The following is a 26,968-nucleotide window of genomic DNA, read 5'->3' as shown; positions in this document are numbered from 1 at the left end:
TTGCTAGATATAGAACTGAGGGGAAGGAAGGTTCGACAGAGAGAACTTGTCCAATCCAATTGAAGTACACTTTCCGTTTACTAGTCAGAGGAAACAAACAAAAGCCAGGGTGATGTGCATGATCCAAACTCTCCAGATTTGGCAACTAAAAGTAAGACACAGCATTAGGAACCAGAAATAGAAATCATTTTATTCACAAAGAATTTGAAATTATTACCTGATTTCAAATTATAAATATATTAGGCAGAGCCCATGAAGAGCGTTGTCTTTTCTCTTATTATATTGCATCACAAAGTGGACATTTCTGAGAGGTGAGCAAGCATCCATCCTTGAATATGCACTGCTCCCAAACTGATGAGAGCGGAGCTCCAAGTTCGTGTGTAAAATGCATGCAGAGAGTTGTGCTCACCAGCCTCTGACTGCCAGTGGAATTTCAGGATAGTCAGCTCTTTCTAGCATTAGAAATTTAAAGCCAGTTCAGCAGATGACCCGAGTACATTTTAAGCCATGCACTTCTTGGAGATGGTCTCACTACTGGTGCCAAATTGCCACTGAGAGAAATCAGCAGTTACGCTGCACTCTTGGCACGAGTGCAGGGCGAATTGCTAAATCGATAGCAATAATAAACATTAACTCCAAATAGTTTCACAATAGATGCTGTGCTGAATCCAGATTTGTAACAAAATCTTCAAAAATATAAGATGAGGCTATACAGTGGTGCCTTGGTGTCTCGGCATGTTGCTGGACTAACACATTATTCATGGGGTATTGGGTGGGGTGGGGAGGGAGGGTGTGGTTGGATGAGGGAATGAACTTTGCCTCACGATTCTCCAAATGACAAGCTCCTGATTTCTCAGAGCTGTCTGTGGGAGGTACGGAGTAATAAAGAGGCCAGGATTGGAGAGTGCAACAACCAATCCCATGTAAAGCACATCCCAACGCCCAGTTATCTGCTCAATCAGAGAATGTCAAGTTGTACAGGGGGATTGAAAAGAGGGGAAAATCTCTAAAACGACCAATATAGAGACCTTTTCTTCAATATTTTATCAACTTATCACGAGGCATGAAATACAGTTGAAAATTCCAACTGATTTATACCAATATCATCAAATATTTATAATTCAATGACATGTACAATATTTACAACAAAAAAACCTTGGAATAGCAACAACTAAAAACACACTGAGCTATAAATGGAATAAAAACTGAATTTAATTTAAATCACTTCAATGTGGGAAAGAAAATTAAAGACCACATCAGTGTTTGTCTTAAAACAAAAGTTACAAGAATTTTAATTAATCTCCTTTTCTGCCTCTTCGCTAAGGTGTTTAAATAATGAACGTCAATGACTTTTTTGGAATTGTCTCAGAAGAGGGATGATGCAAGGGAGCCAAGTTAACAAACAAAATGATCTCTAAAGCGCCCTGAGTTAATGGCTGTAAATTAGTTCAAACTTGTCCACACCAACAGGTCCAGCAATTGCTCCAAACAGCTTTGCTCATGATGTGACCTCCATTTACCTTGAACTTGTGTTTTGTTCTTTAAATCAACACAAAGACAGAAAAAAGATATCAGTTTTTGTTATCGAGAATTATAAAAAGATATAATGGTGACCAAAAAATTTTATAAATAAAGCAAATTATAACTAATTCTTATCTAATAACATTGGAAGTTCAGGATGGAAAAGTATTGGGTCAAAGGATGGTGATTTAGGTATTACAGTGTAGTTTAATATAGATGTACTGCACTGCAATAATGTAAGTTTAAATAACCATATACATGGCTAAAATTGCTACAAATAACATCATCTAGCCCAGGGGAAAGAAAGAGTAGGAAGAACTGTTCAACATCATGTCAGAGAACCCTGGTTGACTACAGTTGGAGTTGGAATTGGTATTCTTCCACCAATTTTCAAAGTATCTCTGTAGATGTAGACAAATGTGAGGTCATCCACTTTGGATCAAAAAAGGATAGAACAGGGTACTTTCTAAATGGTAAAAAGTTAAAAACAGTGGCTGTCCAAAGGGACTTAGGAGTTCAGGTACAAAGATCATTGAAGTGTCATGAACAGGTGCAGAAAATAATAAATAAGGCAAATGGAATGCTGGCCTTTATATCTAGAGGACGAGAGTACAAGGGGGCAGAAGTTATGCTGCAGCTATACAAAACCCTGGTTCGACCGCACCTGGAGTACTGTGAGCAGTTCTGGGCACTGCACCTTCGGAAGGACATATTGGCCTTGGAGGGAGTGCAGCGTAGGTTTACGAGAATGATACCCGGACTTCAAGGGTTAAGTTACGAGGAGAGATTACACAAATTGGGGTTGTATTCTCCAGAGTTTCCAAGGTTAAGGGGTGATCTGATTGAAGTTTATAAGATATTAAGGGGAACAGATAGGGTGGATAGAGAGCAACTATTTCCGCTGGTTGGGGATTTTAGGAGTAGGGGGCACAGTCTAAAAATTCGAGCCAGACCTTTCAGGAGCGAGATTAGAAAACATTTCTACACACAAAGGGTGGTAGAAGTTTGGGACTCTCTTCCGCAAACAGCAATTGATACTAACTCAATTGCAAAATTTAAATCTGAGATAGATAGCTTTTTGGCAACCAAAGGTATTAAGGGATATGGGCCAAAGGCTGGTATATGGAGTTAGATCACAGATCAGCCATGGTCTTATCAAATGGCGGAGCAGGCACGAGGGGCTGAATGGCCTACTCCTGTTCCTATGTTCCTAAAGCTTTCAACTCATATATAAAATCAGAACTTAATTTCCCATTCTCTCCATATTTTTTTCTTCAAGTGTCAACACTGCAGCATGAATGCACCAGAAATCACTGTCACCCACAGGCTGTGGAAGAACTCTCCAGATACAATACAGCAAACAAGCAAAATGCTATTCTTGGTAGCGGTGAAATTGAAACTAACTCTTGGAGGATGGAGATGAACAGAGCTCTGAGGCACTGAAGAGGATCGTGGCTCCGACTACTTTCTCCTTTTTTTCTACAGATTATAAGTAAACATCAAGACTTTTATTTCCTTCTTTTGCCCTAATGTTCTCAGGTTGCAGAAAGATACCCACAAAGCTTTCACATTGTATGTTGTTAATGGAAAGAGTTACTCCAAAATGGAAATTTCAATTTTCCCCATTGCAAAAGAAACATGTCCAACCAAAGGATCCCTAACGTGGCTTGTAAGAAACACTTTGGAATTCATCGAAGCCTTACAGTCTGTAGCATATGAGTATGTGATGATAACAATGTGTCAAAATTTTGTTAAAATATTGTACAAAAATAAAATTAAATAAAAGCATGAAAGTGTGATGGCTTGGATGGTAGGTGAATTTTGAAATGAACTTGTAAAATGCTAGTTTTGTAAAATATACTCACAGGGGAAAAAATTCATGGAATTAGGTGCATATGTGATACTTTACATCCTGGCACACTAATTAGTGGTTAACAGTAGAGGTTTGGCACGTCTAACAATGAGAAAGTACCTCTGGTTCTGAGGCATCCTAACCCTTTCAGGAAATATGTCCGCTTCCCCCCACTGGGTAATCCTGATGATTGACTTCAGAAAAGCCAACTTTGGAATGTCAGTGGTATGACTGCTGTGGCAAAGTTCGATTGGTACATTGGATACATCCTCTGCCTCCTGACAAAGCCCTCCAGGAGAAATCAAACCACCACTGGAATTGCTGTCTCAAACATATTCTCTTCTACTTCAACCATGGAATAAACTCCTGGCTTTAGATGCTTTGACTTTTACCAGTTGCAACTAGAGCTTGGCAGTGTTGGCTGCAGGCCCCTTTAAAATTAGGAACAATAAACTTGGACTTGTGCAATACGTTTAAATCGGACAGGGAGAGTATTGAGTCAAGAAAACACCAGTGAAATGATAAACCTGTTTGTGATGTAAAATTGTATCAAATATTACCATGAAGAATTGATGATGTGGAGATGCCGGTGATGGACTGGGGTGGACAAATGTAAGGAATCTTACAACACCAGGTTATAATCCAACAGTTTTATTTGAAAATCACAAGCTTTCGGAGGCTTTCTCCTTCGTCACCTGACGAAGGAGAAAGCCTCCGAAAGCTTGTGATTTTCAAATAAAACTGTTGGACTATAACCTGGTGTTGTAAGATTCCTTACATGAAGAAGTGAGGAAGAGGATGCATAGTTTTGGAGTTGTACCTTAAGGCCAAATAGAGATTCTTTTTGTGATATTTTATTTAATTTCACATGTTACGAAGCAAGAGGTTATTCTTATTCACCTTGAGCCAGGGTACCAAACTTGAGTGAATATACAATTAAGCTATATGTAGAGATGTGCAAATGGGTGTAAAATATTATTACTGTGGCTGACTTGGAAATCGATGAATTGCGGGAGTGTGAAAGTGTGAGTGTAGACAGACTAGTTCTGCCGAACATAAAGGGACGAAAAATGCACTATGCCATTCACCACTGACCTGTTCTCCCCACCCAACTTAAGCCTCTATCGTCATGGTTATGTCACTTGATTTCAATGCTTTTGGTGGACACCTGCACCAGTATGGGAACATCTTTGGTCCTCATGGAGGTTGGGGGGGGTGGGCACAATATGCGATACTTAACGGAGTTTGGGGATCACACTGGTGCTGCTGGCAGAGGTTTAAAAATACCATAAGTGGATTATTTTTTTGTGCCATCATGCTGTCTTTCAAAGTATTCCAGGCCAAGATACCCGCCTGATCCCAACTTACACCCCTCCATTGACCTGGATGCCTGTATCTTTCTGGTGTTCAGGTTGCCGGGCACATATGAGGTGGGAACTGAGGGAAATCCGGCAGGTGACACCATCCTGCCAGGTCGTCTTCTTTTCAGCATCAGGCCATCTATGGGTTGGACAAAACTTCCCAGCCCCCAGCAAGGAAGCCCATTCTGGGCTCTTTGGGGCAGAGACCCAGCGTGTCTGGGCCCTGCTGCATTAGCTGCCCATTTCCATTGCTCTCCTAGTTGTTTTATACCAGGACTGTGCTCAGGCCCCAAGGAAATTTGGGGCCAAAATTATTTTTTTGCTGTATGTTTGCATTGAGTTGAGCAATTCATGTGCTTAAGTTATGCAAGTGTGCATCAACTATCCCTTCACACTGTGTTCTCAAGGAAAGGACTCAGGTCTGACCATCTAGATTTTAATATCAGACTGTGAAAATGTTAAAAGACACTTTTTTTTTCTTACAGATCGATTATTGCCACAGAGAAGGAAAGTCATGCAGAGAGATAAAGAAAGAAACATGGTAACACAAAATTCACTGGATTACTTCTTTTATACACAGTTAAATCCACAAATGTTAAACAATGCAAGATGAGTTTTCAAAGTATAAATCTGTTTCGAAATTAGTGCTGGCACTGCCAATTCCCGTTAAAGGGAACCTTTTGTCTCTCCTTATTACATAAAGGAGGATTTCAATGTCATTTTAAATGGGGTTTTAGGAACGCTAGATAGGAAGAGTATGAGTTGATTACAGATGAAGGTTAGATCACAGCGAGGAACGGATAATTAGGCAAAGGATCAGGGAGAAAGGCTGAATGTCACTGAGGAGGTAATGTGTGTGGCTCAGGAATTAGTACATTTCTTTTGCAGCTTTTACAAACACCCATTTTCTGTCCTCTGCCCACAAGTCACAAAAATGCAGTTAGAAAAATATCTGGAAGCACAGATTATTATTTCATCCAAACCAAAAATAATTGGAACTTTTTTAGATTTTCTGTTTTGATGTGAAAAGGGAATTTGTTATTACATCGTTATTAGGTTATAGGAATCTGGTTATCAAAACAAACGTTTCTTTTTTCAACCTTTGGCAGAAATTAAGGGCTGATTCAGAAATCATTTTCTACCTGGAACAGTTATTTTGGTGACTCTGAAGGCAACAGCTTCGCTCACCTCATACACTTCTGCCCTTGTTTCCTTGTACTTGTAAAATCATGTCCAATTGTTTCAAGTGGTTTGCTTTGAAGTGACAGATCATTTCTTTTCTGTTACTGCTCCATTGCTTCAACAAAAACACAGATGGATTTTTATGGTGCAGCTCATTCCCCCAAGAATTCTGGGAGTAATATATGGCAGACATGTTGAAATATATGAAACAATCCAGTGCAGCAATCTGACAGAGATTCGTGAAAGTACAGATCGTCAGTGCTGCACATAAAATTCTCCTTCCCACCCCTGGTCAGTGTATTTACTGATGTCCGAGGATCCTGTTTCTATCCATACTGTCCCAGGAACCTGGAGACCAACGACTCACTGTCAGATAAAAATGCCTAGCATTTCCCATGAAATCAATATGTGACCAAGCATGACCAAGAAAGATTATTTCCCTAAAAGAATCCTCGCTTTTAATTTTTTGTACAACAGAATTGAAAACAGGCCAGTGATTCCATTGGGTCCTTCCCATTCTATTTGACCAAAACAGAACAAATGACATTATAAAAGAGTTGTAAAATACTCAAGATATGGTATTCACAAGATAAAGGTCCATCGTTTTGATGGATTTGGTGTTACGCCTCAGGACACAGCCCATATTTGTGACCTGGTATGACTGGGAGTGTGGTTACTTTTCCCCCCCGAGAAAGATTTATGTACTTTCAGATACCAGGAGTTAGAATTTCAGACCCAAATAGCTGCTGGTCTCGGTCCAGTTTAGGAGAAAAAAATATAAAGGCTCATTTGAACTAACAGCATGTTTGTAAATCTCTTGGGGGAAAAACAATGGGGATGTGAGAAAAATAGGTTCAGTGTAAAATTATCTCTTTATTTATACCCTTCTTCATGTACTCCTGACAACTCAAATAACTGCTCAGAATTTCGGGTCACCTCTCAACATCCCAGTTATCTTTATATGGATGAAGTGTATCCAATATTTGTGCTGAATAATCTACGAGTTGTCACAAAGGGATACACTGATGAATTTGTCTCTCTTTGTACTGAGAATATATAGTCACGATATTGTGAATCTTTATTTTAATTGGAAAGGTTTTTCTTTTTAAAAAAAGGGAGAGGTGTTTACAAAATTACTGAACCCTCAGGACATTATTTTTTAACGCAGCGAGTTGTTATGATCTGAAAGGGTGATGGAAGTTGATTCAACAATAACTTTCAGAGGGGAATTGGATAAATACTTGAAGAGGAAAAAATTTGCGAGGCTATGGGGAAAGGGCAGGGAACGGGAGTAACTGGATAGCTCTTTCAAAGAGCCAGCACAGTCATGATGGGTCAAATGGCCTCCTTCTGGGCTGTATCATGCTATGATTCTTTGATTCCATGACATTGGGTCTGCTGAGGTGTTGTGGTTACTGGAGGAGGACTCCGTGAGAGGTTAATGAAGGCCAGAGTTTTCTGGAACCAGCCTGAGACGCTCAGTAGACCTCAGTGTTTTGTCCGCAAGACTGATAATACATCACAATGCGCCCACTAAACTGATGCCAGGCTGTTACATATCATCCATCCAGCTGTCTTTTTGTTCCATATCTTCCTCTGGAATGTTGGTCAGGTAGATAAAACTTTTGTCACAATCGCAACTTGACATTTTATGGATTATGGCGAAAGCCTCCCATTGCCGTTCCAGGAATGTTGGTGGTCATGTCTATTTTGCCTCAGTCATATTTTCGCTCCTATGCATTTTGTGGATATGTACCATTGCTTCAGTGGGTATTTCCAGATTCTCTCACACTTCTTTTTATGAGCAACCAATGATCAAATGTAGTTGAAGGGGAAACATTACCCGGAGTAGAGCATCTCTAATGGAAAGTAAACTCACCCCCTCCACCAAATATTTGGGCAAAACAATTATTGAAAACTGCAACCTTAGATTTTGTTTGCATCAACCTCCTGGAAACCCAAAAAATAACCTTTTCAGCTAAGGCCTATAGTGGGTCTGTCTCCTTTTCTTGAAATTGGACTGGACTTTTTTCTTGGTAATAAGTCCATGGTTTTATTTCTTTCCTGGTGATAATGTTACCACGTTCATATGGACAGTTGCAACTTACTAGCAGAACATATTTGACGATGGTACTGGACCCCAGCACAGGTCACTCCGTATGGAAATTAGGGAAAATTGGTATAATTGGGATTTCAATTACGAAAGAGAAGAAATTTCAAAAAGTTGCTGCTTCAATTCTCGCAGCACTTGAAACTCAGTATCCCTTGAAAACGTAGTCTTGTTGGCTCAGTGCTGATTTAATAATGCGCTATCCTGCCAAATAAATATCTGAGGTCATCTCCAGAGCTGCAGACCGTAGGTTCAGTTTTAGTAACTTGCTGCAAATTGTGCTGTTTTGACTGGTAGTATTTTTCTAGATATGCACCTAGGCCACCATGCTTCAATGGGTGTTTTTGTAAAGGTCTACAGTTGAATGACCGATAACACAATAATGACCGATAACCTGACAATGTGGAAAATTGCCCAAGTATGTCCTGTCCATAAAAAGCAGGACAAATCCAATCCGGCTAATTACTGCTTCATAAATCTACTCTCCAACATCAGCAAAGTGATGGAAGGTGTCATCGACAGTGCTATCAAGCAGCACTTACTCACCAATAACCTGCTCACCGATGCTCAGTTTGGGTTCCGCCAGGACCACTCGGCTCCAGACCTCATTACAGCCTTGGTCCAAACATGGACAAAAGAGCTGAATTCCAGAGGTGAGGTGAGAGTGACTGCCCTTGACATCAAGGCAGCATTTGACTGAGTATGGCACCAAGGAGCCCTAGTAAAATTGAAGTCAATGGGAATCAGGGGGAAAACTCTCGAGTGGCTGGAGTCATACCTAGCACAAAGGAAGATGGTAGTGGTTGTTGGAGGCCAATCATCTCAGCCCCAGGACATTGCTGCAGGAGTTCCTCAGGGCAGTGTCCTAGGCCCAACCATCTTCAGCTGCTTCATCAATGACCTTCCCTCCATCAAAAGGTCAGAAATGGATTTGTTCGCTGATGATTGCACATTGTTCAGTTCCATTTGCAACCTCTCAGATAATGAAGCAGTCCGTGCCCGCACACAGCCAGACCTGGACAACATCCAGGCTTGGGCTGATAAGTGGCAAGTAACATTCGCGCCAGATAAGTGCCAGACAATGACTATCTCTAACAAGAGAGTGTCTAACCACCTTCCCTTGACATTCAACGGCATTACCATCGCCGAATCCCCAACCATCAACATTGACCAGAAACTTAACTGGACCAGCCATATAAATACTGTGGCTACAAGAGCAGGTCAGAGGCTGGGTATTCTGTGGCGAGTGACTCACCTCCTGACTCCCCAAAGCCTTTCCACCATCTACAAGGCACAAGTCAGGAGTGTGATGGAATACTCTCCACGTGCCTGGATGAGTGCAGCTCCAACAACACTTAAGAAGCTCGACACCATCCAGGACAAAACAGCCCACTCGATTGGCACCCCATCCACCACCCTAAACATTCACTCCTTTCACCACTGGTGCACTGTGGCTGCAGTGTGTACCATCCACAGGATGCACTGCAGCAACTCGCTAAGGCTTCTTCGACAGCACCTCCCAAACCTGCGACTTCTACCACCTAGAAAGTCAAGAGCAGCAGGCACATGGGAACAACACCACCTGCACGTTCCTCTCCAAGTCACACACCATCCCAACTTGGAAATATATCGCCGTTCCTTCATCGTCGCTGGGTCAAAATCCTGGAACTCCCTTCCTAACTGCACTGTGGGAGAACCCTCACCACACGGGCTGCAGCGGTTCAAGGGCAATTAGGGATGGGCAATAAATGCCGGCCTCGCCAGCGACGCCCACATCCCATGAACGAATAAAAAAAACCAAGGACATGTGATGTTTCCTGCTTGCATGACATTCTTTGCCCTTCGCTGGACAATTACCAGTATGGGGGGTAACTTCCACTGCACTAACACATGTAATTGGCATGGCTTGTCTCTGATTTTTATTCTAGATGTTTATCTGGTGATGCTTATTTTCCACAACTGTCTCGATCAAGTGTTCTGGCCAGTACTAAAAATTCATCCAAAATGTACTCCTTCGCCAAGGCCTGGCGGTGCTAAATTTTAGACAAGCATCTTTGTATGTCAAAACAGGCTTGACTCACTGGTTGTATTTTGGTCAGCAGTGAAATGATCAGTTGGAAGTTACTTAGCCTCATCATAGTCAGCATCATTTCCAGTATTGGGCAGTGTGTCAAATATATCTCATAAATACTATCTCTCATAATACAAAATTGAAGGTTTCTTTTGCGCATTGATGATATCAAGATTTTTTAAAGCACACTTGAACCCATTTCCCACCTTGAAGGAACTGAAGTAGGATGATTGCAAAGGTTGAATTATATTAAATGAGGCAATCCCAGATCTAGGTAAGTGGGATACATTGAATATATAGTTGTTGACTCATACTAGATATATATGGGCCTACAGGTAAGCAAAACCTATGCAACATTCAGGAATTAATTAATCCAATTCATACCTCCTAAACCCACCCTTAATTCCCCTGAAATTATCCATGAACCTCTCATTATTATTCTTGAACAATCTTTGTTGTCAAAATGTTATGTTTGTCTTTATAAAACACTGATTATTTATCTGCAGGACGATTCCTTAATTTTTATAAATTACACAATGCCAGCATGATTACACCTCAACAGCAAAAAAAACCTCCCAATTCTCACAATGGTGCACAGATGAGAACACCACCTTCCTGGTTAAAGAGGCCTGAAGGGGCCTGTTTATGTAGGTTTTTGAGAAATCAAAGCATGTGGAAGCAATTGAAGTTTAAAATTTGCTAAAATTAATTTAAGGCAATTCCAGTAAAGTACAGCATTGCTTGTAACTTTTATTTTAAAAAATTGGCTTCAACTTGTATATCTTCTGAGTTTCTGGAGAGGAATATTATCCATGCAGTCATTTTTCTGATAGTGCGGAGAATGCCACAAACCCATGTTGATTCACCAGGATTCCTGGAAATCTCTGATGCTCAGATGGTTCTAGTTTCTCAAACTTCACTTACGCTCATATCTGTGGATTTACAAGCACCAACCACGAGTATAGCTTCGCTGGTCGTATTGGTAGGAGGTGGTTTTCGAACCAGAGCCAAAACAAGATGGCCGTCCATCGATCTGCTTTCTTCTTGCCCCCTGGCGATGGGGTGATCCTATCAACAAAGAGGTTTAACCACTCAGCCTTCTCCTTTGGAAGTACTAAAAACTGCATGTGAAGGTAAGATTATTTTTCAAATTTGCCCATGTGTAAGACACTTTTTTTTTTATAAAAAGGACGTTTTAATATGTTTTCCCTTTTCTTCCAGCCTGATTCTAATATCAGCAGAAGCAAAATCTAATTTTTTTAAACAGCTAAGTGAGAGAGCGCGCTTTGTTGCTCTGGTGATTTTGGTATTGGAGGGCATTAATATTTATATTGGCGAGAACTCTGCATTTAGTTTCAATTATGAATGTTCCAAATTCACATTAAGCCTGGCCTCACCTATTGCTACTATAAACAAAGTTTTTTTTGGGAAAAAAACTATTAATTAATAAAGGTGAATCCATTTAAGAAAAAATCCTGTTTCAGAATAAATTTAATTCATTGATTTGATTCACAGCAAGCACCAGCAGTTTCACTTCCAAGCATCCTTTTTTCTCATCCCTCATGTTCTGCAGTCCATCCCATTGATGCCAACTCATTAACAAGCTATTTAATATTAATTGCACTGTTTTATTGTTATTTATAAGAGGTGCTTGTTTCAAATAACACAGATTGTTGAGGCTGTGATGTGTCTTATGCAGAATCTAGATACGTAATCACCTTCTAGAAGATCTCTCTGAAACCCCACCATGAGTTCACATTGTAAACACAGGATCTCTCTGAAACCCCACCATGAGTTTACATTGTAAACACGGGATCTCTCTGAAACTCCACCATGAGTTTACATCGTAAACACGGGATCTCTCTGAAACCCCACCATGAGTTTACATCGTAAACACGGGATCTCTCTGAAACCCCACCATGAGTTTACATTGTAAACACGGGATCTCTCTGAAACTCCACCATGAGTTTACATTGTAAACACAGGATCTCTCTGAAACCCCACCATGAGTTTACATTGTAAACACGGGATCTCTCTGAAACCCCATGAGTTCACATTGTAAACACGGGATCTCTCTGAAACCCCACCATGAGTTCACATTGTAAACACAGGATCTCTCTGAAACCCCATGAGTTCACATTGTAAACACGGGATCTCTCTGAAACCCCACCATGAGTTCACATTGTAAACACAGGATCTCTCTGAAACCCCACCATGAGTTTACATTGTAAACACGGGATCTCTCTGAAACCCCACCATGAGTTTACATTGTAAACACAGGATCTCTCTGAAACTCCACCATGAGTTTACATTGTAAACACAGGATCTCTCTGAAACTCCACCATGAGTTTACATTGTAAACACGGGATCTCTCTGAAACCCCACCATGAGTTCACATTGTAAACACAGGATCTCTCTGAAACCCCACCATGAGTTCACATTGTAAACACGGGATCTCTCTGAAACCCCAGGAGCTTTCATCATCTAAAATGCAATAATATATTCACGGCCCTGGTCTGGTTCAACCAGGTTCATTTTGACAGATATTCCTGAAACGGCATTCTTATTTGCTCTTCAATTTGGTTTATTTTGGCTCTGAATGAGGAGAAGTATCTAACCTATAAGAATATTCAGTGACCACATACCACAAAGGAATCCAGCAGTGTGTCTGCTGATCAGAAAAACAACCTTTGGGGGCAGATTTGCATCTTTACCACTTTGGCAGTATTCTGATGGAGCATATTAGTTTAGGGCTGACAATCGATGGGAGAGAATCAGCACAATAGTCTACTGGCCTGCTGCGTTGCTATTCTTCCCTGAAAGGTAAGACATGCATTATTTTACAATTTAATCATTGTAAACTTGCTGCATGTCCAGCTCTGTGCCATAACGCAATAACAAAATAGTTCGAGTACAGGCCACAGTTTGCAGGGTTGGAGACGATACCAAAAGGCAGAAACGCCAAAATCAGGTCTGGGAAATCCTGCACAGCCATTGGCTATTTTTGATTGTACCAAATGTAAAAGATCAAAACAACCTGATTTATTCTGTGACCCAACAAGCAATTGTTTTGCTTTAGGGAAATCTTAGAAATCATCCTGCTCCTAAAATTTTAGTTTAAAATTCTATAATATAAAGCTACAGTTGGTGCAAGTACTTTGGCAATTGTTCAAGTTATTTTTAATTCTGGTGCAGATACAATGAGCGGCCTCTTTCTGTGCTGCAATTTTCTTTGGTTAATTCTTCAGTACATACTTCAAATAGGTTCACAGACAAATTTTAGGGCTGCTTTATAAACACAGCTGGAGGTTAATAAGCACCAGTGAAGTCCTTTGAAATATTATTTTAAAATATGCAGGAGCAAGAATTTGGATTGAAATAATTTCAGGTTAAAATTAATTACAAGAGACAGTTTGTTTTTTTGTTAAACTGCATTTTATCAATTTACTTGAGCTCCAATGAAGGGTCTACAACTGTCTTTCCAGCATTTTTACTGGCAATGTATTTTAAAGTTTTAGAGATGAGTGGTTTTTTTAAGAAGATATTGGCATTTTAACTGATAACACAAGGCATAAATCCATTACTGACTGTTTTTGTTTTATATCTCAGATTCAGAGCCATTTGATCCCTTGTGAGGGTGTACTCCAGGGAATCAGTTGGAACTTGTACAGATATGCGTAGTGTTTATGCTCCAGGAATCCTGTTACAGTTCAGGCTTTTTTCCAACTTTTTCTCCAATTCAAGGCTGAGCGACATTTTCGATAAGCAAATTAAATCCAAAATTTGATTGGGTGGGTTAATATGTGCAATGTACAACTTAATGTGCTCAGATTGAACATGAATCATGGTAAATTACTGTCTAAAGATGCTCAAGCATTCCCCTCATAAGACGGACAAATAACACACCACTAGACCACTGCTTACAGGGTAAACCACTTGGTCCGATTTATTACTTATTATTATTTATAGGGTTAGATGAAGTAGGGTGGGAGGATGCTCGTGTGGAGCGTAAACACCAGCGTAGACCAGTTGGGCCTGTTTCTATATAATTACAGATAAACAAGTATATTGAAGCAAAGAACAATACAGGACACCCACACTGTACCAAAGATGCTAAACAAGCAAACTACCAAAAGTTGATCAACAGCTTCATCTGATGTTGCCTCAAAAAGTTGACATCTCAAAACCAGGCCAGAATATCAGCTGACAACCTGTGAAAACAAGTAATTACTGTAAAAATTCAGGAGGACATGGGCTTTATGTAACTTTAGCCACAGATTTACACAGCATTCTTCCATTTGTATTTGGGAAAATACGCTAATCCACAAGTAGACGAACGCCTGGAAAAAGATACAGATGTTGACGGTACTTTTTAGGGACGGGGGGGGGGGGGGGGGGGCGGGATTTAGGATTTGCCTTCCCCGCCTCTCCCTTCAGATTTTTGACATGTCATTTGGTGCATTTTCCAGCATTTGAGATTCAACAATGGATCAGCTGAATCCATGGAATTTCCTCCCCAATTCTCCTGGGTAGGCATGATTATTGTGGAAAAATAATTATTGATAATTAACATTGAATGTTTTAAAATGAACTTTTAAAATATGAGGAAGTGATTTAAAAAAATGAAACTTTTACATTTTTGTTTTGAAATAAAAAAAACCCAAAATAAAGAAAATCTTGGCTGGACTATGAGCAATTTAAAATATATGCTCACTATGTATCACTCTTTCAAATATTTCTGTTACAATTTGCAAGCAGTCGAACTGTTAGTTTCTAAAATATCAAGTTGGCCAAGATCCCTTAAGCATAAGCAGTTTTAAAAATATGTGAACTATTGTCATCTATCCAGCATTTTTAATCACAATTTGCAGTCAGTCTAAATAAATGTGTGAGAGGGGGGGATATCAAAAATTCTTATTTGCTCACCAAAATAACAGATGGAAAGAGTGTGTAACTGTGAGGTGGACAATTGACCTCCCTCTCCTTAGCACCCTGTCTGTGCTCAGGGCCCAGGAAGTAGCTGCACCTGGTGGAGAAAGAGGTGTCTCCCTTCCCCTAGAAACAATCATTTCTCTTGTGCTTTTATTGGCATAATAAACCGTACTGCAAATCACCGCTGATGAAGCTTCTGTGCATCTCCAGCAGTTTGTATTTCCATTCATTTTGAAGGTTTAGTAGTGCTTTTTTTTTAAAGACGGGACTGGTGTAATAAACAATATGACAGGGTATCAATCATTGCTGATTAGATTCGTTTTTTTTTGTTTTGTCTGACAGATTGCAAGCCATCTATGCCTAAATATGCATCTATTTTGGTACATGGACACAATACACTGAAAGGGTTCATTTAATGCCTATTGGAACACCTGGGGCACCATACTGAACTGTATAGAGGTGAAATCTGTCTTTTACGCAGTCGTGCAAAATTTATCAGACACAAAACCCGGAAGTGGAGTTAGCGTGTTGGAACCTGGGATCACAGCTTAATTGAAGCAATACATTTTCTCTTCCGGGTTTTGCGTCTCCAAGCTGCGCAGCGGGCGTCCTGCGCACCCGCATGATGCGATCTGAAGTCCACTATTTAAAGGGCCAATGCAAAAATAGAATTTGGAGGAGAAAGGAGGAAGTGAAGCCATGGATTCAAAGAGAGCAAGACTGCACCCAAGTTAACAGAAGTACTGATGGGTGCAGTGAGGACCAGGAGGGAAATAATTTACCCCAGCAATGGAAGGAAGAAACCTGGTTCTGCTACCAAGAGGGCATGGCTGGAGGTGGCCAAGGAGGTCAGCAGCAGGAGCATGGTGCCCCGACATTGCAGGTAGCTCTTTAATGACCAAGCCAGGTCAGAAAATGTCAGTACATTTGCTGATTCACCCACATCCTATAGTCTACAATGCCAACACCCCCCCTCACTCTGTCTTGCCAAGCATATTCCATCGCATCACTCCTCACACCCACTTAAGTTTCAGCAGCACCCATCCTTCACTTTCTATGCACTCCCTCACCTCCCCGTTTACCCATCCACCGCTGGCACTCACCCCCAATGCAATGTGATGCATCTGTCTGATTGTCAGCCTCACCCAATGCACTGCATCCACTCACGAGTCTGCTCTTTTTCCCCTTGTAGAAGAAGAGAGCACAAAAAGCAAGGGAGAGGAAGAGGCTTGGAGACGGCCCTCAATAAATAGTACAGCTAACTGATGCAGAGGAGGACGCCATGGAGATTAGTGGCACATCTGCATCCCTCTCAATCGGAGATGGAGACACTGGGAACTCATAGATGCCTGGTGACAGAATTTGAACATCTTTCACACACATGATGACTTTATTTCATCAATGACTGACTGAACTATGAGAAGACTGAGTATGGTGATTAGCAAGATTGTTACTTTGCCAGGACTAATGCATGTTGCTTTCTTTTGTCTTCCATTGCCTTCACACGTACAAGAATAATCTGCGGAGATGCCTGACTACAATTTCTCAGAGGACCTCATTCCTTCTGAGGGTGCACCGTCACAGGACAGACAGCCATGCACCAGCGCAGATACTCGCACTTCAGTGGGTCCTGTTAGACAGATAGTTGGGTTGTCACCTGGTGATTCACCATTCACAAGCGAGCACGAGCAGACACTCGTGGCAGAGGCAGCTGTGGAGAGTCCGCGTCGGGGGGGACACTCCTCTCCAAGCTCTGCTCAGCTGGACATAGATGCTGAACCCCAGGGGCCATCATTGAGAAGGAAAATGATTGAGGTACAGCTGCAACTTTGCGAGGTACTGGAAAATGTGCCATGCACACTCTCTTCAATACCAGAGAGGATGGAGGAGCCCAACTCCATCACAAGTGGATTGTTGTCGCAGGTAATTGCGAGAATGTCCGCCATGGAGAGAGTGCCTGCCTCCATTGTGCTTTAAGCACGGCTCTCAAATGAGTCTATGCAGGCCATGACCACAACCGTGCAGACTTTGGAAGCCTTAAACAGGATGACAGATACCTTTTCCAAGGCCTTACAACACGTCACTGATATGCACCAAGCTGCTCTCCAGCAGAGTGGTAGGAGTGATACGGCCCAGGAGAGGGATAATGGAGAAAGGGGACATGGAAGTGGGAACTCCACTCAAAGCGCTCCCACATCTCACCCTTCCCCTCCACCCCTCCCTCACCCCCACAACCAGTACCTGACATGCTGCCTCCTCTCCCAATGGCCGAGTCTGCACCTGCAGGTGGAGCAGTCTTTGGCAGAGCCCTCACGGGCTCCAAAACACAGAGGTCGTAGGCCAAAAGCATCTCAGCAGTCAGGGCAGGGATCTGAGCAGTCTGCCTCTACCTCTGCTGAAGCCATAGGGGATGTACCACATAGAAGCAGTAGGAAGCGTAAGAGAAAGCAATAGTAATTCATCAAGGGAATGCACAAGGGTGTTTGAAGAAGTCTAATGTTGTGAAGTTTCCTTTTTTAATATCGGCGCATAAAATTTATTGATTAGCACCACTTCCACATCTTGACCGTTATTGCGTCCCGAGTGTGAAGTCGCCCTTTTATTTGCTTCATGCTGAATGCAAATACCTGACGGGACCCAATGGGCGGATATGAAATGGATGCATGCTTGGTTGAAGGACTGTTTTGTGCAGAGATGGAGGGGGTGGTGATGGTGGTGGGAGCGGTGATGGTGGTGGGAGCAGGCCAGGGTATTTTAATGTTTCTTTTTTCCCACTCTGACTAAGTGAACCGTTGAGCTATGAGGGCATCCCGGGCAGTAATGTATGTGGCTGGTCCGGCGATGGATGTCCGTCGTCGTCCTCCCCTTCCTCTTCTTTCAATGTTGTTGTCATCAGAAGATGATTGACGAGTGCCTTCATCCTTCTCCACCTCAAATCCTCTCCGCTGCGCAGTGTTGTGCAGGACGCAGCACACCACGATGATTGTGGACACCCTCACTGCAGAGTACTGAAGGGCGCCTCCAGATCGATCCAGGCACCTGAAGTGCATCTTCAACGTGCCGATGGCTTGCTCAATGACACACCTAGTGGTCATGTGGCTCTGGTTGCAGTGCTATTGCACCTCATGGTGGGGTTCCTCACAGTTGTTGAGCCAAGTCTTAAAGGGGTATTTCTTGTCTCCAACGAGTCAGCCTGTCTCCTGATAGGAAGAGGTCTGGAATGTTGGACTGCTGCAGTATAAAGGCATCATGACAGCTGCCGGGAATCTGGTGCACACCTGCATGAATCTCTTCTTGTGGTTGCACATCAGCTGTGCATTGATGGAATGAAACCACTTGCAGTTGATGAAGACTCCAGGCTCATGTGGAGGTCCTCGGATTGCCACGTGTGTGCAATTGATTGCACCCTGCACCTGTGGGAAGCCAAGCCAGAGAGGCAAAACCCACTGCCCGCTCCTTCTGGCTATTTCCGTCACCTGCCTTATATATTTATGTGCAGATGACTGACACACCCTGGAGATGTCTCCAGTGGCGCAATGGAGGAGCCAGAGGCAAAGAAATTGAGGGCAGTAGTGACTTTTACTGCGATGGGCAATGTGTGACCGCCAGGTCAAGTGGAGAGCAGCTCTTCTTCAAGGAGGCTGCAAATATTGGCGACCACCTGCCAGCTCAATCTGAGCCTGCGTAGGCAACTACTCTTTAGGGAGGTCAAGGAAGCTCAGCCTCTGTCTGTAGACCCTCTCACATGGGCAGTGCCTCCTGCGACCTCGGCCCCTCTGTTGCTTTCCTATCTGCTGTTCTCCACTCAGCTACTCCCTCTGGTGTTCTCCAGATCTGTGTTGTGTACCAGCAGATCCCAACACAGCACGACGTCGCTGTTATCGATGGTCATTGTCTTCCTCCTCCCATGTCCTCTCTAATACATCCATTGCGCCTCCCCACCCCAGCCCCCCATCATGATCTTGTCAGTTTGAAAGGCTCCAAAGTTTTGAAAAATCTGTATTGACACAAGAACACTCTGCCAGACATTTGCCAGAGGAAACTGAGACACCAGCTGTAATAACTGAGCTTTAATTCAGATGGACAATCACAACTGAAAATACTCACATGAACTGCAGCTCAATCTCGCTTCTGTTTCACTGGCGAGATTCACGAGTCCCAGGAAACCCGTGCTGGAGATGTTAATCTTAAAGGTCAGTGAAATTCAATTTAAAAAGACCTAATTAACATCTCATAAGGATGTTAATTGCTGCGATAACTGCCTGTCCACCTACACTAATTAGGGTCCCAACTGCAGCGAGTAGGTTACTCGTGCGCATTCAAACGCGCTTCCATTAAACCCGTAAAAGCCGGGTTGCGGTCGCGCTCCAAAAATCAATTATTTTAACTACCCACCTGCTTCTTACTCTCCCATTCTTGGGGGTTAAAATTCCCCCCATAACATATAATGACACCCTGTAGATTGAGAGGGGAAACTCACCTAAGATGTGTTGACTTTTCTTCTCTCTCTCTCTCTCTCTCTCTGATGACTGTTCAGAACTTCTATTCCATATGCTTTAGAAACATAGAAAATAGGAGCAGGAAGAGGCCAATCAGCCCTTCGAGCCTGCTCCGCCATTCAATATGATCATGGCTGATCCTCTATCTCAATACCATATTCCCACTCTCTCCCCATACTCCTTGTGCCTTTTGCCAACTTAACGCAAACAGATGACTGAATACTAGAGATGGCCCTTGGGTCATAAGGGTGTCCTTCCTCTGATGTAAAGACACACTGTTGCGGGTGACCACCTTTGACTGAATTAGCTATCAAAGCAACAATGATGTTTTACCCTGTGACAATGTTCCTTAATCCTAAATCACAGAGTACAATTGGGGAAAGATCAGTCCATCTGCATCTTCTGAAGCTGTACACATATAAACGTTTAAACAATAAAGTGACTTTATCTTAGTTGATTTCTGAATACAAGCCCATTATCAGTGCCACTTGGCAAATCAATTAGAAAGAACACTTTTGTCTGTGTGGCTTCTCACAGGTTTAGCTTGTAAAATGCATCGAAGAATTTACTATTTAATTAGTCCAGGATCAAAGCTCACAAGTTCTGAGCAAGAAAATCATCTCTGAGCAGCAATTACAGTTTCCCATCTTTAGGTTATTAATTTAAAATGATTTTGTTCATAGATATCCTCTCAGGATGAAAGTCAACCAGGATGGAAGTGCATGTGTATGTGGACACTGGGTGAAGGCAAGGTTTGGTTTGGCCATCACTTTCTCACCAAGAAATTTGTCTGTCAATACTCAGTGTCGAGGCTCACACGTGAATAATACTCACTTTAGTGAGTCACTGGAGGACAATCAGTGGCATTGGACTGAACACTACAACAACTTGCATTTATATGGCATCTTTAATATAGTAAAACATCCCAAGGTGTCTCACAGGAGCATTACCAAACTAACAAGGACTCATGCCTTCAGGAGAGGAGGGAGCCTAGAAAAAGGGAAGAAAGTCTTCATATTTTATGACTGGAACATCTATTTCTCTATCGATTGTATTTAACCTAAACTAATAAATCTCAAGAAGCTTAAGGGTTCAACTGTTAACACCTTACACAGGGAAACATATGGAGGAGAAACAGGTTGTAATGTAAAATGGTAATGAAAAGTCTCAATCTGTGAACTTGAGTTTCCTCAGGCAAGGCTTCCAACATATGATTTGTGTTTTGTTGAGGATTCTGTGTGGCTGTGTTTAAAGAAAGAGGATGAATTGCACCACAGACAGGTAAGTGCAGAAGGCAGTCTGCCAATGGATATTTTTATATTCCTTTGACGCCTTACTTGGAAATGAGTGCAATACTTGCGGGAAGAGTGAGAATTTGTTTTCAACACCCATCCAAGTACAATCCTCACTCTTCCCAGCACCTTTAAAAAAAGAATTATGTGCCTGTTCTGAATGTGTCAGAATTTTTAAACAAAAGGTTACTTGCTTCCAGTGTATAATGTGACTCCCATTGAGAATTACTGATCGTCTTCTTGCATCATTTCATATTTTGTATTCATGACACTCAATTACTCTGAAAATATCAAGCTATTGACTCTTTATTTGAGTCCCAGTGCAGAGAAACCCTTTAATTGTCACTTTTAATTTGCCAGACAAAAATGTGATAGTTAACTGGAAATTATATCAGCATAGCTTCACTCCAATGTTACCTGCTTTTCCTGAAAGGAACTTTCATGCTGAACTCTTTTGAAGTCTACAGGATACTGCTTACACCTCACTAAATTACAAAAAAGTCCTCCAAATGAGGGGCTCACATGACTTCATAAACTACAGTGACTGATCTCAAAAGATTTCCAACTTTTATCGGAAGTCTCAAAAATGTCTTGTTTACTTTCCGAACCTTGCAACGTGCAGGTTCCATTTGTTTCTGTTCAGTGATTTTTTTTTTTAACCCTCGTTATGCTGAGGGGTGTCAATCCTGGGAAATAAAACATTTCTGCAGCGACTGGCAGCATTAAACACCCTCGGATCATGGAAAGTACAGCCTTGTTACAAGGTAAACTTGCCTCTGTTCCTATCTGTTCCTTAACCAACCTCTAAAGGACACCTCTTATTGCATCAGTTTGACATTTCCATTCCCCACACTGGCCATTGATGTGACTTCTCTGAATCAGACTGCTAGTTTAGTCCCAACTGTGATGAATTGTGTTAATTTTGTGCTGTGAGCTAGTGTTCAGTTTGGACTGGATTGAGATTCCACAAATTTATTACACTTTGTATAGCTTACAGCCAGCAAGAGAGAAGTATGTCCAGCTTTTTTAGTCTGGGCTGGATTAAAACCAGATCCCAGAGCCAAAAGTATTATATTCTAACTTACTGTATCACCCAACCACCATTACACTGACTTCTGCAGAATTATTAGGATAACTTCTGTCATTGTTGGGCTCACTTCAGTTGTTATTTGGCCAACTTCTGTATCGTAATGAGGCTCACTTCAGCAGTTGTTGGGTTTGGGAGAGAAGGGTTCAACCACCTGGGCTAAGGGAATGCGGCTCAAAGGAATCTCAAAAGTCTGATCTCAACCACAATTAAATACTTCTTTCTTTTTAATCATTGAACAGACTTTTCAGTATTAAGCAGGCTGAGTCAAATATAATGGACATAGTGAAGCACAATGATAAAGCCATTAAATCACTTGATTTGAAATGCAACACAGTAAACAAATTCTGATTCACATTTTTACCTTGCTGATGACTCCAGATCGGTATCAGTACTAAGAATGTTGATATGTGCCACTTAAAGGAAAAGAATTAGAACAAGTCAAACTATTTCAATTTCTGTCGGCGGGATTAAATGCTCATGGGGGATTTCAGTTTCAGGAAAACACAAAATTCCAAGGTAAATGATCCACAAAAATGATTCTCTGTCTGGGTTTGAATTAGGTATTTGCCACCTCCAGTCAATGATTTTTTTTCCCCTGCAGTGTCTAATACTGATTTTAGAAATACTGGAGTCACATAGCTTAAAAATGCACAGAACAATCTGAATTCCTTTTCATCTCTGCCTGAAAAAAAATATTTTTGATAATTTGAATCCAAGGGGGTGGTCATGGTGCGAAAATGGAGAATGGTCTTCTTAACGTGCGTCTATTCATACTGCTAAGTTACTGCTTAGTATGTTTAAATGTCAGTCTGAAGGGAAACAGGTTGGATAAAGACAAGTGAGAAACATTTGTCTTGAAGTTGCTGGTGGATATATCCATGGGAGTTCAGCTTGTGATCTAAATGACCATTTCAAAATTTAGCGCCATTTCATATTCCAGCAAGAGAGAGCGGCAATATTTCTTCAACATTATCCATACTGACTGAAGTGTTTCACATTACAAGGTGATGTGTTCAATAGGAGAGAGGTACATGGGTGCTGCTGGTTCCACAACCTGACAAGAGTGCAGCGAACACAATTTTATGCATTTTATCGTAATTCCTTAATTCCTAATGTCCTTAAAGAAAAAATACTGAGTTACAAATACATTAGGCCCCAATTTCTTTTTTTTAAAAGCATAACTCTAGAGTTTCTGATCAACGCACGACCCTTTCTCATAACGTCAACATTTTTATCCCGACTAAACGTCGTCATGGAACAAAAACAAGTTATCATCGTCTTTGTTATTCTGCAGGAGGATTCACCTCTTATTTGGTTCTGCTTGAACCATTGGCAGATTTCATTCACCTTCGAATTCCAACTCGAGAATTGTACCCACCCGACTCGATCATATTCACATGCTAACGCAAGTTTAATAAAGGTGTCAAAAATACAACCTCTACAAGGTGTTTCACCATAGGTCGTGTTTCTTTACTGGAGCACAGGTACAATTTGTCGTTAATATTTTACTGATGGAGATTTTTCATTAAGTACATGAAAGCTCACGTTCCTCTCCCCTCATGTTAGGATATTTGGGAATAAAATTTGTGCCGAGACCAAGTAATTTCCCTTACTTTATTGGTTCAATGGCTGTTTGACTGCTTGAGAGTCTTGCAGCCCAGTGTGACCAAGGATAGCATCTCGGACTTAGCTTGGACATCGTCACTTCATTTCATTAACGGTACGTTTGGGAAAATTATAAGGTGTTTTTGGAGTGCAGCTGTTTGTTCACAAAAAGATTCATTGCACATGCTGGACTGGATAAGGTGCAGCTGGCTGACTAAGTATTCTCATGCCACTCCTAGACTGAAAGCTCCTGGTCTAAAATTAGCCAAAGGCAAAAGACTTGTTCAACTGACAGCTGCAGTGGGTCAAATGGGAATTCAGTTCTGGAACTGAGCCTAGCCTGCAGTAAATTTGAATCCACAGTGCACAATGCATCTCATTGACATTACCATATTTCAGCCTGACACATGAAACTTCTGATTTCAATTTATACTGGTTAGGATCACCCTGTTTACCATTAAGAGAAAGCTCGTGGAAGTGTGTTCTTTATATATTACTAGTAGATCTCCCCTGGCAACGCTCCTGGGTAGTCTCGGACCTGGAGCATAGTTTCCGATGTTTACCATGGTCCCATTGCAGCCTAAATTCAGCAGTGGTTCATCCATCTCTGCAGAGTGTACCATCCACAAGATGCACTGCAGCAACTCGCCAAGGCTCCTTCGACGGCACCTCCCAAACGCACAACCTCTACCACCGAGAAGGACAAGGGCAGCAGGCACATGCGAACAACACCACCTGCACGTTCCCCTCAAGTCACACACCATCCCGACTTGGAAATATATCGCCGTTCCTTCATCGTCGCTGGGTCAAAATCCTGGAACTCCCTACCTAACAGCACTGTGGGAGAACCGTCACCACACGGACTGCAGCGGTTCAAGAAGGCGGCTCACCACCATCTTCTCAAGGGCAATTAGGGATGGGCAATAAATGCCGGCCTCGCCAGCGACACCCACATCCCATGAACGAATAAAAAAAATACAGCAAATGTACTGAACCAACATATCACAATTGACGCAGGGTGAAAATATCACACACCTCACCAATACTGAAGGATAATGGCCCCACAGATGTAACAGTTGTACTCCTGTTTACTTCACACATTATAAAACTTGCTTAAGATGCAAATGTTCCTCCTTTACTCTCCAAAACCCGATGGCCTTCTCGGGCATGACTCGGACTATTAAAACCGCAATATGGCGGGCAGGAAGCATGTGCACAGTTCCGGCCAGAAGTTCACCCTTTGCCGTTTTGGGTAAAGACAAACAAGAGGAATCCTTTACCGCACCTGAAACAAGTGTTAGTCCCTTTGCATATGCAAAAATGGGGCTTTACGCCTGTTTGAGGCCTGCTTCTGTAAGATTGGTTTGCCACGAGGCTGCCTGCACCAGGCCAGTTGCATTCGGGAAAACCAGCCCGAGGGATCACCTGCAAACAGGTGGTAAGTAACTTACCAGAATGTGGAGCCGGAGGAGCAGGAGCTCCCACTCCCAACTCCCACTGATCCCCGGCCCTGATCTCCCCTCCCGACCCGACCCCCACAATCCCTGATCCCCGACGCCAACCCCCATGACCCCCGATGCCGACCCCCGCGATCCCTGGTCCCCAACCTCAACCTCCACCTCCACCAAATCTGCCACTGCTTCTTGGTCATGTTTACATTTGCACAACTTGCCATTCCTTCAAAAACAATCTGACAAATATTTATGAGTGAGAAATTAATTTAACGTTTGTATTTATCCAACTCTGCTCAAAACTGCACAAATTTAGTTTAGCTGCCCTTTAACAAGGACTTATCATTAACAAGCAATTTTCTTTATGGCCTAACATTTATGAACACATTTAAGTACAGGAGCAAAATGTTGAGTATGGTAAAAATGGAAGAAAACTCCATTGCTGCTTTCGATTGGTTTTGCTTACCCGTTTACTCCCTACTACATTTTTGATAAACTTTACCCAAAGGGAAAAAAAATGTTACATTAACTGGTGTTTTCACCACCACACTAATCCTTATACATTAATAACTAATACAGTGCATATGTTTACAATCATTCAGATTAAGGTTATTAACCTGTGTAGGTACAAGTCTCCTAGAAAATGGAACACACAAGATTCACATCATAAATCTTGCACTTCTTTTGGATCCTCATTTGAAATCACAATTATATTATTTAATGGTACCCATCAAGAGACAAAGCTAAATCAACATAAATTAGAACCTCACATTTCTCAAACTATCTGCACACATCTTATTCACTTAACTGCTAAAATGTCAAAAAATGAGGATGCTTCTGTCTTTAAAATTGCCTTTACAAGTTTCAGGATCCAATAATCACAGCGCAAAATATTTAACAGGTGGTTAATATTTCAATGTAACCTGCCCCAGGTTTTCTCAGTAATGCTTATGCTTGGTAAGCTGATTATTGGCAACTATACCTTTATTCCATTTACAGTTGGTTAACAGTCCTAAGCATTACCATGTTTCAGTGTCCCTCGAGTCCATTCTTATATCATCTTGACCAAGTTTGTACAACTGAAGCCTTGGCTCAGTGGCAGCACACTCGCCCCTGAGTCAGAAGGTAGTGGGTTCAAGACCCACTCCAGAGATTTGAGGACAAAGCAACCTGCTTGATTGGCACCCCATCCACCACCCTAAACATTCACTTCCTCCACCACCAGCGTACATGGCTGCAGTGTGTACCATCCACAAGATGCACTGCAGCAACTCGCCAAGACTTCTTCGATAGCACCTTCCAAACCTCTACCACCTAGAAAGACATGGGCAGCAGGCGCATGGGAACACCACCACCTGCACGTTCCCCTCCAAGTCACACACCTTGGAAATATATCGCTGTGCCTTCATCATCGCTGGGTCAAAATCCTGGAACTCCCTACCTAACAGCACTATGGGAGTACCTTCACCACACGGACTGCAGCGGCTCAAGGCGGCGGCTCACCACCATCTTTTCAAGGGCAATTAGGGATGGGCAATAAATAATGGCCTTGCCAGCGATGCCCACATCCCATGAATGAAGAAAATAAACATAATCTGGGCTGACACTCCAGTGCAGCACTGAGAGAGTGCTGCACTGTTGGAGGTGCAACATTAAACCGATGCCCCCGTCTGCCCTCTCAGGTAGACATAAAATTTCCCACGACACTATTCGAAGAAGAGCAGAGGAGTTCTCCCCGATGTTCTTACCAATATTTATCCTTCAACTAACATCACTAAATTCATTATCGCATTGCTGATTGTGGGAGCTCACTGTGTGCAAATTGGCTGCCGCATATCCCAAAATTAAAACAGTGGCTACACTTCAAAAGCATTTCATTGGCCGTTAAGCGTTTTGGCGCTATATAAATGCAAGTTCTTTCTGCTGTATCATGTGACCGCACCTATTTCAGATTTCGATTGAAAAATTATAGATCTTTTTTCTACTCACAAGAAATAAACGA

Source organism: Heptranchias perlo, chromosome 31 (genome assembly GCF_035084215.1).
Source record: "Heptranchias perlo isolate sHepPer1 chromosome 31, sHepPer1.hap1, whole genome shotgun sequence".
NCBI classification, from domain to species: domain Eukaryota; kingdom Metazoa; phylum Chordata; class Chondrichthyes; order Hexanchiformes; family Hexanchidae; genus Heptranchias; species Heptranchias perlo.
This window is presented reverse-complemented; position numbering follows the sequence as displayed.